Raw genomic sequence first — 14,289 nt, 5'->3', positions numbered from 1 at the left:
TCGAGCCTGCAACCCTGGCATGTGCCCTGACTGGGAAATGAACCCTTACCTCCTGTTTCATGGTTTGATGCTCAACCACTGAGCAACACTGGCCAGGCCGAATTCTTTTCCTTTAGACCAGAGGTTCTCAACCTGTGGGTTTCGACCCCTTTGGGGGTCAAACGACCCTTTCACAGGGGTTGCCTAAGACCATCGAAAAACACATATATAATTACATATTGTTTTTGTGATTAATCACTATGCTTTAATAATGTTCAATTTGTAACAATGAAATTGGGGGTCACCACAACATGAGGAACTGTATTAAAGGGTTGCGGCATTAGGAAGGTTGAGAACCACTGCTTTGGGCAGTAAGCCCAGTTTTGAGAGCTACTAGGTTTTCATGCCAAGCAATATTTGGTAGACTTATTGTTTCCTCTGGCATCTCTGTTATTCTTCATTCAATTCTTCATATCTTTTTGTCACCAAGGTTTTCTTTTACTTTCAAATTTCATATTACACACCAGCTAATGTAGTGCTCATATTAAGTTGCTAAGGGCAACTCAATTTTCTCACTCTTTTGTAACTGTTTCACCTCTTGTTTTCCATAAAGTTTGGATTTTTGAGAATAGCTTATTTGACCAGCACAAGTTTATGCCTGGTGCCAGAAGTAGGGGGAAAGCCCTAAAACAGTGGATAAGTAACTTCAACTCCATCATACAACAGATGGGCTCAAGAAGGGACAGGTACAACTTTGTATCACTGAGATGTTTATACTATAAATGGCAAAAATTACATAAGAGGAAAATGCTAATCTTGAGGCTAACCTTGAATGGGGGAGGGTGTAGTTCGCTCTATTAACAAATAATAAAACAACTGTATACACATTTCACTGATGTACACTGTCTTAAAATAAATGCATAATCTAATTGAGAAGGCAACATACACACACACACATTTACAAAAGATATTGAACCATTATAGTCAAGTTACAAAGGAAGGACACTGATAGCAGATAATCAGAGGAGGGAAAAACAGTTTCTAGCATAATAAAATGCCCTTGATATAGTATCTAGGAGTTTCTATATTCCTAGGACTAATTTTAGAAGCCCATAACTTAAGAGACTTGCATTGGATGATGGACTGCTTTGTTGAGTTAGAATGACACTATGGATGGATGGCAGTCCAAGTAAGGTGCAATATAGCACCAGAGAGGCTGCAAACACAACCATATATTTCTCAGTAATACAGTACATAATGTCATTTTCACTCCATTTATACTTTAGTCCCTTAAATTTTTCTATGAGCAGAATTTTGAAAAAGTAACCAACAGAATCAAGAGTAAAAAATTCCTTGGGAGGCAGATATACAAAGTGTGAGTGGTAGGTAGCACCGAGCCTTCAAAATTCAGAACAAGCCAGCAGTTTACATAGCACACTTTATTTCAGCAATTCTAGGGATAGTTTCATACCTTTGGGGGGCTACTTTTTACATAAAAAATCAACCCATTTTTATCCATTGCTTTCACATTCATTCAAGCTATCATCTTATAATGGTTTTCTAACTTTTTTTTTCTCTAGTCCCTAACAACAACCTATTTTCCTATAAAAATACAAGTCAGGTAAGGCCCTGCTCTGTAAATCCTCTCCTGGATGCCAATCTCACTGAAAGCGAAAGCAGAAGTCTATGTTTATAAAGCACATGTACCCTTTCTATATCTCCTACTACCTTTCCTCTTCCTTCATTCCACTCCAGCCACACTGCCCTTGAACATGCCAGGCATGCTCCCGCCCTGAGCCTTTGTACTTGCTTTTTCCTCTTCCTCCTGATGTCCAGCTGGCTCATTTCCTGGCTTTCTTCCAATCAAATTACATCTTATTAGTGAGGCCTTTCTGAATGAACCTATCTAGCACACCTGCACGCGCGCGCGCACACGCACAGAATTCTTGTAATTTTTAGCTTGCTTTATTTTTTCTCCACAGTACTTACCTATTTATTTATTAACTGTTTCTCACAATAGAGCACACTCTATGATGGCAGGGATTTGGTTCACCAGTTTGCACAGTTTTAACACTGGGCATAGAAAAGTACCTGATTCATAGTAGGCGTTTAATACTTACCTGGCAGGGGAGATACCATAGTAGGCAGTTCACCAGTTTGCACAGTTTTAACACTGGGCATAGAACAGTACCTGATTCATAGTAGGCGTTTAATAGATGTTTGTTGAATGAATGACTCTATAAAATGGAGATAATATCTGCATGAAAGTTGAAGTGAGGATAAAATAATATACTGTATATTGGCCCACTTAACCCCACCCCAGGACTATAATTTGTTGGCTTTTATTGATTCTTAGATTCTACATGTTTGTGGAATATCCTATCTAATAAAAGACAAAAAGGGTAATTGACCGTACCTTTGCTATGCTTCCCATTGGCTCATCAGCACCATATGCAAATTAACCGCCATCAAAGATGACGGTTAATTTGCATACTGCAGGCAGGGCTGGCCAGCGCCAGATGCCATCCGGACCCTGTGTGTGGCCCTGGGCGGCCAGGCTTAGGCGGGGCAATCACGTCACCTAAGCCCCGCCCCCAGCCGGGACCCCCTTGTGCTACCTAAGCCCCACACCGCTTAAGCCCTGCCCCCAGCTGGGACCCCATGGCGATGCTTCCCATTGGCTAATCAGCACCATATGCAAATTAACCACCATCTTTGATGGTGGTTAATTTGCATACTGCAGGCAGGGCTGGCCAGCGCCAGATGCCATCCGGACCCTGTGTGCGGCCCTGGGCGGCCGGCTTAGGCGGGGCAATCATGTCACCTAAGCCCCGCCCCCAGCCTGGACCCCCTTGTGCCACCTAAGCCCCACACAGCTTAAGCCCTGCCCCCAGCTGGGACCCCATGGTGATCCCAGAGCAGGAAAGTTCCCCACAGGCAGCACCCAGCAGGGCCTGCCCCCGGTCTCTGCAGTGATCTGGTGATCCATGAGCAGGAAAGCTCAGCCTGCAGGCAGCACCCCACCCTGGCCACAGCCCAAGAGAGAGAAAAACACGCAGTGTAGGCCAGGAGCCTGAGAGATCAACACAGAGGGGCGCCTGCTCCAAGCCTCCACGGTGTGGTTGGGGGCAAGCCCCCAGTGGACACACACACACACACACAACACCTGCTCTGAGCCTCTGCTGCCAGAATGTGGCCATCAGTAGGACATCTGGACTGTGAGAGGGGCAGGCTGGGCTGAGGGAACCCCACCCCCCAGTGCATGAATTTCGTGCACTGGGCCTCTAGTATTAAATAATCCTGATAGACAGTCCAACCTGCTTTGTGGAATCAGAGATGGCATGTCTCAGTCAAACAAATGGAGAATATCCCTTTGAATAGAAACAGAAACTGCAAGCCAGGAACTGGTCTACATATGTAAGGCAGGAAAAAATAGTTGGATTTTCATTTTTTTAAACATATTTCCCACACAGAGATAAAAATAGTGTCAGCCTTGAACTTGAAGGATGACATTATATGTGCAGTAGCACATTTTTCATTTTTATATATAATTTTTAACAATTATGATGTTAAATATATTTCTAACCTATACTTTTGCATTAATATGAAGTGAAGTTTCCACTTTCCATTCAATGGCATTTAAAATTTGTACTTTTAACTTCACATCTGATTTTTTTTAAGTTCCAGAGAGAAGTTAGAGGGAAAAGACACACCACACACACACACACACACACACACACACACACACACACTCTCTTTAGAAAAATTGGCATTTGGACATTTTATTGCCAAATGACTCCAGTAGGATAGGCCTTTAAAAGCAATGTCTTGATCCACATTTGTTCCTAGCACTCCTTTTAGTTTTCATGTGGGCCTCCTGGTAGGAAATTGTGCTCCGGATGAAATATTACACTTCTATGAGGATTCTTTCTTGCTACTCTGACCTATAGATAGTTCCAAGTCTCATTTTCCCAAATCCTAACCCTAAACTCTAACACTTTTTTTAATATTATCATGATGATGAACATTATATTGGTTATGTTTTTGTAAAGGTAAAGCCTTATATGTTGCTGAATCTGTGCCAGGCATTGCCCTGGGCTGTGCATGCAAAGATGTGTGACATATGGTCTCCAGTAATTTTATCTTTTTCATTGGCCTGTGAGTTCTTTGAAGTTCAATGATTGAGGCTCTCATCTTTCTATGTCTGGTGATTAGCACAGCAGTAAATAAATAGATGCAGAATGAATGGATGAGTCTCCTGATTAAGCAGGAATTTCTGAGGACAGGGTCATCTCCATGTCTACAGTGCTTAATGCAATGCTGGCACATAATGAAAGCTCAGCAGGTAAATAATGAGCAGCCAGGGGGCATCACCCACCCTGGTGTCTGGGACAGGCCAACATTAAAGTACCTGAGAAGAGACTCTATGAGCCCCGCTGGATCAAATTAAACCTTTAGTCAATGCTTCTCTGGAGACCCTTTCCTGTGCATGCACATGTCCAGTAACTAGCAGAGCAATACTCTAGGTAGATTAAGTCGAGTGTGCCAGGGCATGACTAGTTGCTCAGGGGGCACTGAGCCCAGCTCAGGGGGCTGATGCTTTAAAGCAAGTCTCTGGCAGATCTTGGTTCCATGTTCATGACACATGAAATCACTCTTGACATTTTGGGCAGGTTCGGTGCCAGCAGGACTTGTTAAAAACACACACCACAAAACATCTCAGGATGTCACCTCCAGGTGGTGAAGAAAGTTTGGAAAGTTAATTGGCTATTTCCTGCCTAAAGCCTGAAAATGGAACTCATCAGGAAGTGCTTCCCAGCATGTACCCATGTTCAGATATTAGTAATTCTTAATTAAAACTGTTTTGACCTCATATGGTACATTTAATAAACAGTTTCCTGACTAGTCAGCTGGGACAAACTCAAGTTGTCTCTTATCAGAGTAAGGAAAAATACTGTGATTTCCTTCGTTTGTTGAAAGGAATCTCGAAATCTTTGTAAGGCTGATAAGCTTTTTGAGATCCAGGATATACCTTGTTCATCCGTGTAACTCCAGTGATACCATACATACTTTTTGACACATGATAGTCATTACTACTTTGATGAAATATTGACCAACAGGCCAAATGTATGAATGAATGGATTTATTTACTTGAAGATTGGGACCACCAGAGGAGGAGTACTCTAAATAAAATTATTAATTAAAATGGCAAGAGGTGTTGCTGTTCCTGTATTCCCCTTGGTGTAATTTTCATTTCACAAGTAACATATGAATACATCCTTTTTATAATAATGAATGCATCACAGGCAAGGCCCCTTGACTAAAACACTTAATTAGTTTTATTCTCAGAGACTGCTACTATTACTAGAGTTCCTCCAGATCTTGGTTTTTGCAGGTTAGCAGATATCTATATATCTATCTATATCTATATCTATCTATATTCTCAGAATATGTATAGTACAGTTTGTGTGTGTGTGTAACTTGTTTAAATAATGATATACAGTGGGGCCTTGACTTACGAGTGTCCCCACTAACGAGTTTTTTGAGATACCAGCTGTCTCTCAGCCGATTTTTTGCATTGAGTTGATAGAGTAATTTGAGTTAACGAGCTCCTTAATGAGCTCCTTAACGAGCTCGGTCTCGGAACGAATTAAACTCGTAAGTCAAGGCCCCACTGTACTCTATTGAGATTATTTTTTTGAAATTTTCTTTTTTCCCACTCAATAGTGTTTTGAGAGTTTTACACATGGGTATTGTTGGATTTACTACATTGTTTTCGACTGCATATATGCAATTCTAGTAGCACAGTCATATCACACTTTACTTATTTCCTGTTTAAAGATTTAAATTGCTTTTAAGTTTGCAAGGCTTCAAGGAATGATGTAGTGAATATCCTTAGACACACATCCTTATGTATTTAGATTAGTCTTCTTATACCTAGAACTAGAACTGTTAGGTCCCTGATGATGCATAAAGTTTTAAGAGATAATACCAAAGTTATCCTCTGAAGTAGTTCTACCAATTTACATTCTCACTAACAGTGTGAAGCAGTATCTTTTCTTCATACCCTTGCCACTATTTTATATTATCAAGTTTTTAATTTTTGCAGATCTGATTAGATAAAATGACATCCCATGTTTTATTTTGGGTCATTCCTCATGTGTAAAGTTGAACATCCTCATATACAGTATTTATTGCCTAGTTCTATTTCCTCTTCCTTAGATAGCCTGCCTCCCTTTCTAGTTGTAACTTGATAAACAATGGAAAGGAAGGCATGGCAACCTCAATTAGACTCAATTAGGCTTAATGTAACCTCAGTTAGTTCTATCAAGCGTTTCTCTCTGGGTTTATTTATTCATTTGTTTCTTCATATATCAATCAAATTCAAATTGAGCACATACTATGTGTCAAACATATATTGGGTCTGAGGATATGGCAAGAAACAATCATGGTTCTTCCACTCACAAAGCTTATACTTAGAGGAGAAATCTGCCCTTCCCACACCCCTTCCCACGTTCCTGATAGCATATTTTTTGTAGTCATGGTTCTTCCACTCACAAAGCTTATACTTAGAGGGGAAATCTGTCCTTCCCACGTTCCTGATAGCATATTTTGTAGTATTATTGCTAACTTTTGCAAACCTATTAATATTTTTTCACTTCTCTTCAAGGGAAGACTCAATGCTCAATATTCTTCTACCATTATCAGAGATGCCCTTCTGTTTGTGGCCCAAGTTTGTTCAGATATATGTATTCAGGGATGAATTCAGTGTTGGAAGCTTTGTTCCCAGTGATTGTGAAGTTACAAAATAAAAGGAAGGATAGTTAATTATGCTTGTGTCCTTATAGGATCAATTTCCTCTGCTAATCTTGCATAAGGAAGTCATTACTTCTGGATTATAGGGACCTGCTGATTCACTGGCACAGAGTGGTTGAAATGGGGGCTGCTTAAAGGCTTAGAAGTGGTGAAAGCATTCTTGAGAATTCTTAGAAAAAGGGCTCAATCTAAAGGGACCCAAAGATCCAAAACATCAGAAGGAATATTCTGTTAAAAGACTTAGTGTGACATTTAGTTTAGTCCTGCTAATGTTCATTGAGTGCTATCTTGTTTATCAGAACATGGTATGAAGGTATGACTCAAACCAGATTTACAAGTGGCGCAATGAGAGGCATAAAATAAACAGATCCAAGTGGATGAGGATATGAAAACAGCAAGAACAAAATATCCATTGCCACTATTTATTACCAAGAACTCTGGTAAGAGTTTTGTCTGCATTTACCTCTGTAATCCTCGTGGTAACTTTGTAAGTTGGACATTGATAATCCAATTCTACAGTGATCAAAATGAACGTGAGAAAGGTTAAGACCTTGCTAAAGCATATGTAGCTACTAAATGGCTAAATGCCGTAATGCAGGTCCATTTGGTTCCATTGCCAGGCTTCTTCCTCTGGGCTGTTGCCAGTGAAGCTGAAAATCCACAATGGATGCCACTCTCAGAGAGGAGACTGGGGGCTCCTTGGAGTGACCTGGCAGAGAATTCCTTGTGTTTTCACAGTGCTGGGTCTTCCACACAGATGTGGAGAAGTAATTCAGGGACCTGTTTGTGGTCTTTATGGATATCTCAATTCTTAATCTATTTTATATTAATATCACAAATGAAAAAATCTTTTTTTTTTAAATTTGGAAAAAAATACCATGTTTACTTGATATATCTAAGATGAATTTGTTCTTCTGACCACCTTCATTCCTTATGGCTTAGTAGGAAGAATACAAGTGTTAGTATCTGATAAATATTTCTGTTGTCATCCATAAAGGAAGAAAACTAATTTTTTACACTAATTGGAAATGAATGTTCTCATTTTGCATGCACTAGGTTGTTGATGGTTTTGTGCCCAGATGGGACATGAGACCTTTGTGGCCAATCATCCAGAATATATGCAGATACTGTCAAATGATGAAATGGCACATACATGAATGACTGATTGACTTTCTTACCAAATTTGTGGATGGCATTTACTGATATGTTGCTAAGGAAAACCATTGGCGGATATAGACTTTGATTTTTGCAATAGAGTATATTTGTTAAAAGCATGGGCTTTGGATCACATAGACTTGGGTTTGCATTGTGCCTCCTCCATGAACTCTGTTACCTAGTACAAATTACTTAACCTCTCCAGGCCTTAATTCCCTCATTGCAAAATGCTATGCTATTAAAGGCTATTTCATAGACTGCCATAAGGATTAAATGAAGTAATTCATGTAGAGCCCTTGGCAAGAAAGGATATGCTTAGTATATGTTAGCCATTGTTATCATTATTTAAGAAATTAACTAAAGGGTGGTGTTCTCAAAATATAGTCACTAAACTACCTGCATCAGGATCTCCTAGAATATTTATTTACATATTTAAATTCCTGAGTGAGAGTCCGACCTCTTGATTGAGAATTTCTTTGGGGCGGGGGGAAGTATAGCATTTGCTTGTGGCACTCATTCATAGAGCTCATGCACATTGATGTTGAAGAACCATGGCCACAGGAAGAGTGGGGGAGGTGGGGATGCCTTTGCTCTGGTTCAGCCCCACTTATGAGTGACCGTCACAAGGGAAGTGAATAAGAAGGCCCATTTTCAAAATTAGAATACCAGAGAACAGTAGCTCTTGTTTCTATATCAGGTACACTTTCCACTTTCAGGACAAAGAACTGAAGATGGAATATAGATAATTCTGTATCATGTTTTATTGGAGATCCACTAGTGCTCACATATCCATCTTTGAGTACCATAGGGATGCTAAGGTTAAATGCCTTCCCATTCCATTTTTGTTCTGACATTGACTGAATTGTGTGGAGAGGTACTTTTTATCTGGTTGGTAGATTGTATGAAAACAGGGCGAGATGACTTTTGCTTCTTTTTAGAAATGCATTTTTAGGGACATATTTTTCATTTCTATATAAAGGAGAGAGATGTACAGATAGTTACAGCAATGCTTTGGCTTCAAGGCTTAGTCCAGTCTACTCCAATCATAGGAATCTCCAGAATTTAAGTTACTTTTGAAACTGGGCTTTAAGGCATGTTTCTTCCCCACAGTACCTAATTTTTTCTGTCAAGTTACAAAGATCAATTTATGTTTAAATGTTTTCCCTTTAGTGGAGACACAGTGAATTCCACAATCCTTGACTTTCATATAATTTATAACAGTGATTTGGCATTTTGTGAATGTTATCAATGAAACATTTGCACATTTTCAGAGAAGGTAAGTTTTAGATTTCATATGAACAAGATGCATCTAATTCTTGAAATGTCTATCATGTCACTTTCAAATAAGAGTTAATATTTATTGGCCGTGTTACTATTTTCCACACTTTGCATTTGGTCATCATAATGTTTCTTTTAATTGATTCACAGTCAAGTTTGCTTTATCTTTGGGACATTTTGCCTGGCCTGGCTTGGAGTCAACCTATAAACCCAGGATAATTCCCACCTGTGCCTGTGTAATTCTAAAGGGCATCTCTTATTTATTTATTTATTTATTTATTTATTTTATATTCCCACCATTGGCTGCCATAGACTGACCACGAAGGTCTAGTTTCCAAGTCTGGAAATACGGTATTAGAATAGATAAAGATAGGAATAGAGCAGAGTTCTGCCCTCAGTAGCTAAGTGACTAATGTGATAAACAGTGTTCTGAGAGCTTGATACAGGTTAACTCATCCTTATAGCAGCTCAATGCGTTAGGTATTATTATGGCCACTTTATAAATGAGGAAACAGAGTCATAGAGAGATCAGGTAATTTTCCTAACATTGCACTGCTAAGAAATAGAAATGCTAGTGTTTGATCTCAGGCAGACTGGCTCCAGGGACCATGCTCTCAACTGCTATTTGTAGTCCTCTTCAACCTGGTTTTGAATAGGAAGATAAATTCCCCAGAAACCTAAATACCAACATGAAAGTAAAAAATGATGACACTATTAGAAATTTCACAAAGCAAAAGCCGTAAGTGCTGTGAGAATGTAGAACAGGGAAAAATAGCTTGGGTTAGACCAGTCAGAGTGGCAGAGTGGGAGAGGATTGTTCCCTGGAGGGTGAACAGTGAGTGGTTATATATAGCACAGTAGAGTGTGGTGAAGGAGCACCGTCCTTGTAGTAAAACTGACCTGGGTTCAATTTCCAGTCCCAACACATAGCTATGGGACCTTAGGCAAATGGCCTCCGTTTTCTCACATACAACATATTAATAATAGTACCTATCCAACAGCTTTTATTTTTTTGATGAAAAGATTGGGGGGATGGAATACTGGAGAATAGCGGAGAGTAGTAGGCAAAAAATTGGGAAAGCAGAAATGCTTATGGAATAATTTGAGAGAGATTAAAGCATTTGATCTAATTGGAAGAGATAGGATTTACATGGGAATAACGAGAGATCTAAAAACCTGGTAGAAACTAGAGAGTATTATGCTAAATGAAATAAGCCAGTCAAAGAAAGATAAATAACATGTGATTTCACTTCTATGTGGAATCCAATGAACAAAATAAACTCGCAAACGAAATAGGAACAGACTCATAGATACAGAGAACAGATTGACAGTTGTCAGAGGGGATAGGGTTTGGGGGGCTGGATCAAAAAGGTAAAGAGCTTAAGAAAAAATAAAAAAATAAAACTCATAGACACAGACAAGAGTATGGTGATTGTCATAGGGAAAGGGGGTAGGGGGAAGTGGAAAATGGCAAAGCGGGGATAAATGGTGTTGGAAAGAGACTTGATTTTGGGTGGTGAGCTTATGATGTGGTATGCAGATGATGTTATAGAGGTGCATACTTGAAACCTGTATGGTTTTATTAACCAATGTCACCCCAATAAATGCCTTACAAAAAGAACAATCCAGGTTTGTGATCAGAGTAGTGCTTCTTTTAATGAATACTGTTTTAAGAGTTTGGCAGATATCCCTGGTTGAGCCTCCTATTATTGGATAATCTGTGCATGTTACATATGTAAACTCTCTCTCATCTACAAAATGAGGACTAAGTAAAAATAAATATGTAAAAATTTATCTGATTCATGACACATACTTAATCAATTAATGCCATGCATTAATATTACCATCAATGGTAGTGGTATTCAGCAGAAAAAAATTTTTGTCCCAGGGAGTTAAAAAATAAAAATGTTATCCTTGACTAAACTGCTATTAGTCTACAGAAAGCCATAGCTAAAGGTAGAAATTTAAAGGCACCTATTAGACGTGATAATTGAAGCTATAATTGTGAATGAATTTTTATGAATCGCTCAAAATATCTAGCTATCTTTATAACAGTGTTAAAAGAAAATGATAGTTATATTTTGTTAAGCTTTATGATACTAGTGTGTTCTGTTTAGGCTCCATAATTTCAGAGTGATAAATGACAAATTGGGGGGGTATGTCCTGGAGACTGACAACTAGGAAGTGGGAACTAGGTCCCATGAGGAGAAAGGAACCCTAGAAAACATACAGGTGCATTTAGCGCTATCGTGTGGAAGAGGGTGTAGATTTATTCTATATGTTGTAGAGGATAAAAGGACGAAATCAACTAGTGGTGTTTTCAGTATGAGTAATGGCATCTTTAACAAATTGTGGCCTTCTTAACTGGGCCCATTCTAGGAGCGTTGGGATGAACACTGGAAAAGAGGAGACAGTATGGGAAGGCTGAGTGACTTGCCAGATCCCTGTGAAAACTACAGTCTTAGGGTCAGGCTGGCTCTTAGTCTTCCCGTGGAATGAAGTGAGGGAGAAAGTACTCATGAGGTAGCGAAAGAAATTTTTGAAAAAGGTAAGAAGGAGAAAGTGGAAAAAAAAGATACTCATTTTCAGTTGAGACACAGTGACTGGAGTAGTTTCACTGAGCCAGGAAGGGGACAATGGTGAGGACATGTATGGAGAACCATGAGCTGTTCATGAGCACTTTTCAGAAAGAAGAAAAGGAGGTGGCTGGGAAGAGGTATTATCATATGCACGGCTTGGCGGTGACTTTAACGCAGATTGCTTGTTGTCCAGTGACAGCACAAGTTGCATAAGGCTGCATTGGCATGAAGCTAGGAGAGGGAGGGAAATCCAGCTGAATTTCATGATAGGTTACCACTGTTAATAACTTGGAGCCTTCCTGTGGAGGAGGTAGCATAGCAGGATAAAGAACCTTTGTCTATCTATCATCTATCTATCTTTTTAACTATCATCTATCCAACTATACACACATTTATATATACACATATATACACACATCGACATGTGTGTATAAATGCATATACATGTACACGCTTATGCACCTAAAAGTACATATATGTATGTGTGTCTGTGTATTAGCTTAATTAATATTAACATCAATTTTGAGAAGAGGATATTGTCTATATTTTACAGATTAGGAAAAGGCTCTCTAAGATACTCATTTGCTCAGATTTACATAAACTAGTAGGTAGATGCTGATGGTATCCAGAAGTTAGCCAGCCTAATGCCAAAACAGCATATATATTAATAAAAGGCCCGTGGCCCTGATGCCGTAATACGTACCATCATGACAAATTGAGCAGTGGCTCTCTAGGTGGGGCATGCACGAGCTACTAGTGGTGGAGAGCTATGAAAGGTGGAGGGCGGAGCAGCAAACTACGAGTGGGAGTGGTGGAGAGGTAAGAGAGGCAGAGGGCTAGCGGCGATGGGCGGGGCGGCCAGCTGAGGCAAGCGGAAGCAAGCTACTTGCACACTATTTCGTGCACGCTGGGCCTCTAGTGTTCTTACAAGAAAACTAGAAATCTAGGTGGTAAAATCTGGTTTAAAGTCCTGACGTTGCCTCTGCATATTGTGCAACTTTTGGCAAGTCATTGAATTAACTGGGCCTCAGTGTCCTCTGTGAAATGATGAAAAGACAGCTGCTGGGTTTTGATGGATGCAGAGATGAGAGGTTCTCAAACCCAGAGCCATGAGGGGGTTTTAAACAAAACAGAGATATGGTCAAGTTTGCATTTTACATAGATCTGGTAGATAGTATGAAAGATGTATTTGAGGGAGACTAATATAGCCCCAAAGAGAGCCCTTAAGAAGCAATATTCTTGATAAAATAATGTCCTATCTTAGGGTAGTGGTATTAAATATACAGAGTAGAGGACATATTTAAGAAATATTTAGTGTAGTGTTTCTTCACTATTTTTTTTTCATTATCACATCCTTGTCCCCACTTCAGAAGATCAGGAAGCTTTTTAGACATTTTGCCCAACCAATCTTCTGCCCAGTAATATTTTAATACCACAGATACACTGACTATCTATTTTTGTACAGTATGTATATCTGCTTTATATAGAAAATATTTTTTTATTATCTGTATTAGGGAGAGGAAGGGGGAGAAGAGAGGATAGAAAGAATGAGAGAGAGAGAGAGATTTTCAGTAATTTACTTAAAAAACTGAGCGGCTAGCAAGTCTGAAATATGTTGTGCAGGGCAGAATACAGGCTAGACATGAAAAAATATTTCTGTATTGCAGTGTTTAGGCAGAATTCTTTCTCTGATCTTTGCTCATAAGACCTTCAGTGGATTGGATGATGCCTACACATTATAGAGGGTAATTTGTTTTACTTAAAGTCAGCTGGTTATATATGTTAATTGTTTAAAGAATAGCTCAGTAGCATCACCTAGAGTAATGTCTGACCAAACACCTGGGTTACAGCCTAGTCAACTTGACACATAAAACTAACCATCACTCCCCATTTCCCCAAGAACCAATTTTCACTCCCCTGGAGGTGATATCACCCCTGTTGCAAATGCATGATTTAGGAGATAAAATAGCAGGGTGTGCTGTAAGTATATGAATTTATTGGTTGGATATATGAGGCAAAGGATAGAGAGGTGCCAAAGTTGATTTCTAGATTTCTAACTTGTGCAACTGAGCAGATGGTGGTGCCATTCACGGAGACAGGAAAAGCAGAAAAAAAGAGAGTAGATCTGATGTGGAATATGATGAGATTTATATACAGACGCGTGCATTTTACAGTGATATTTCAACATATGTATTCATTCATAAGTCTAACTGCTTATACCTAGAATTGAAAGAAATTATTAGAAAAATCTTTTGAAAGATAAAACATTTTTTATGAGCATGATTTCCTCACTTATAGCATTCAAGCTTGAAAAACAAAACCTCTGGAAATGTTTGGTATTACTTTCTTGGTTGTATCATAACCCGATTACTTGGATATATGCAATAGAATATGAAATACTGAGAACAAAAGTGTTATTTCTGTGAGTCAATCCTCATATTTGTGTTATTAACAAATATACACATGGATATATATATGTATA

The sequence above is a fragment of the Myotis brandtii genome, unplaced genomic scaffold (genome assembly GCF_000412655.1).
Source record: "Myotis brandtii unplaced genomic scaffold, ASM41265v1 scaffold24, whole genome shotgun sequence".
Classification (NCBI taxonomy): Eukaryota; Metazoa; Chordata; class Mammalia; order Chiroptera; family Vespertilionidae; genus Myotis; species Myotis brandtii.
Note: the sequence above shows the minus strand (reverse complement) of the source record.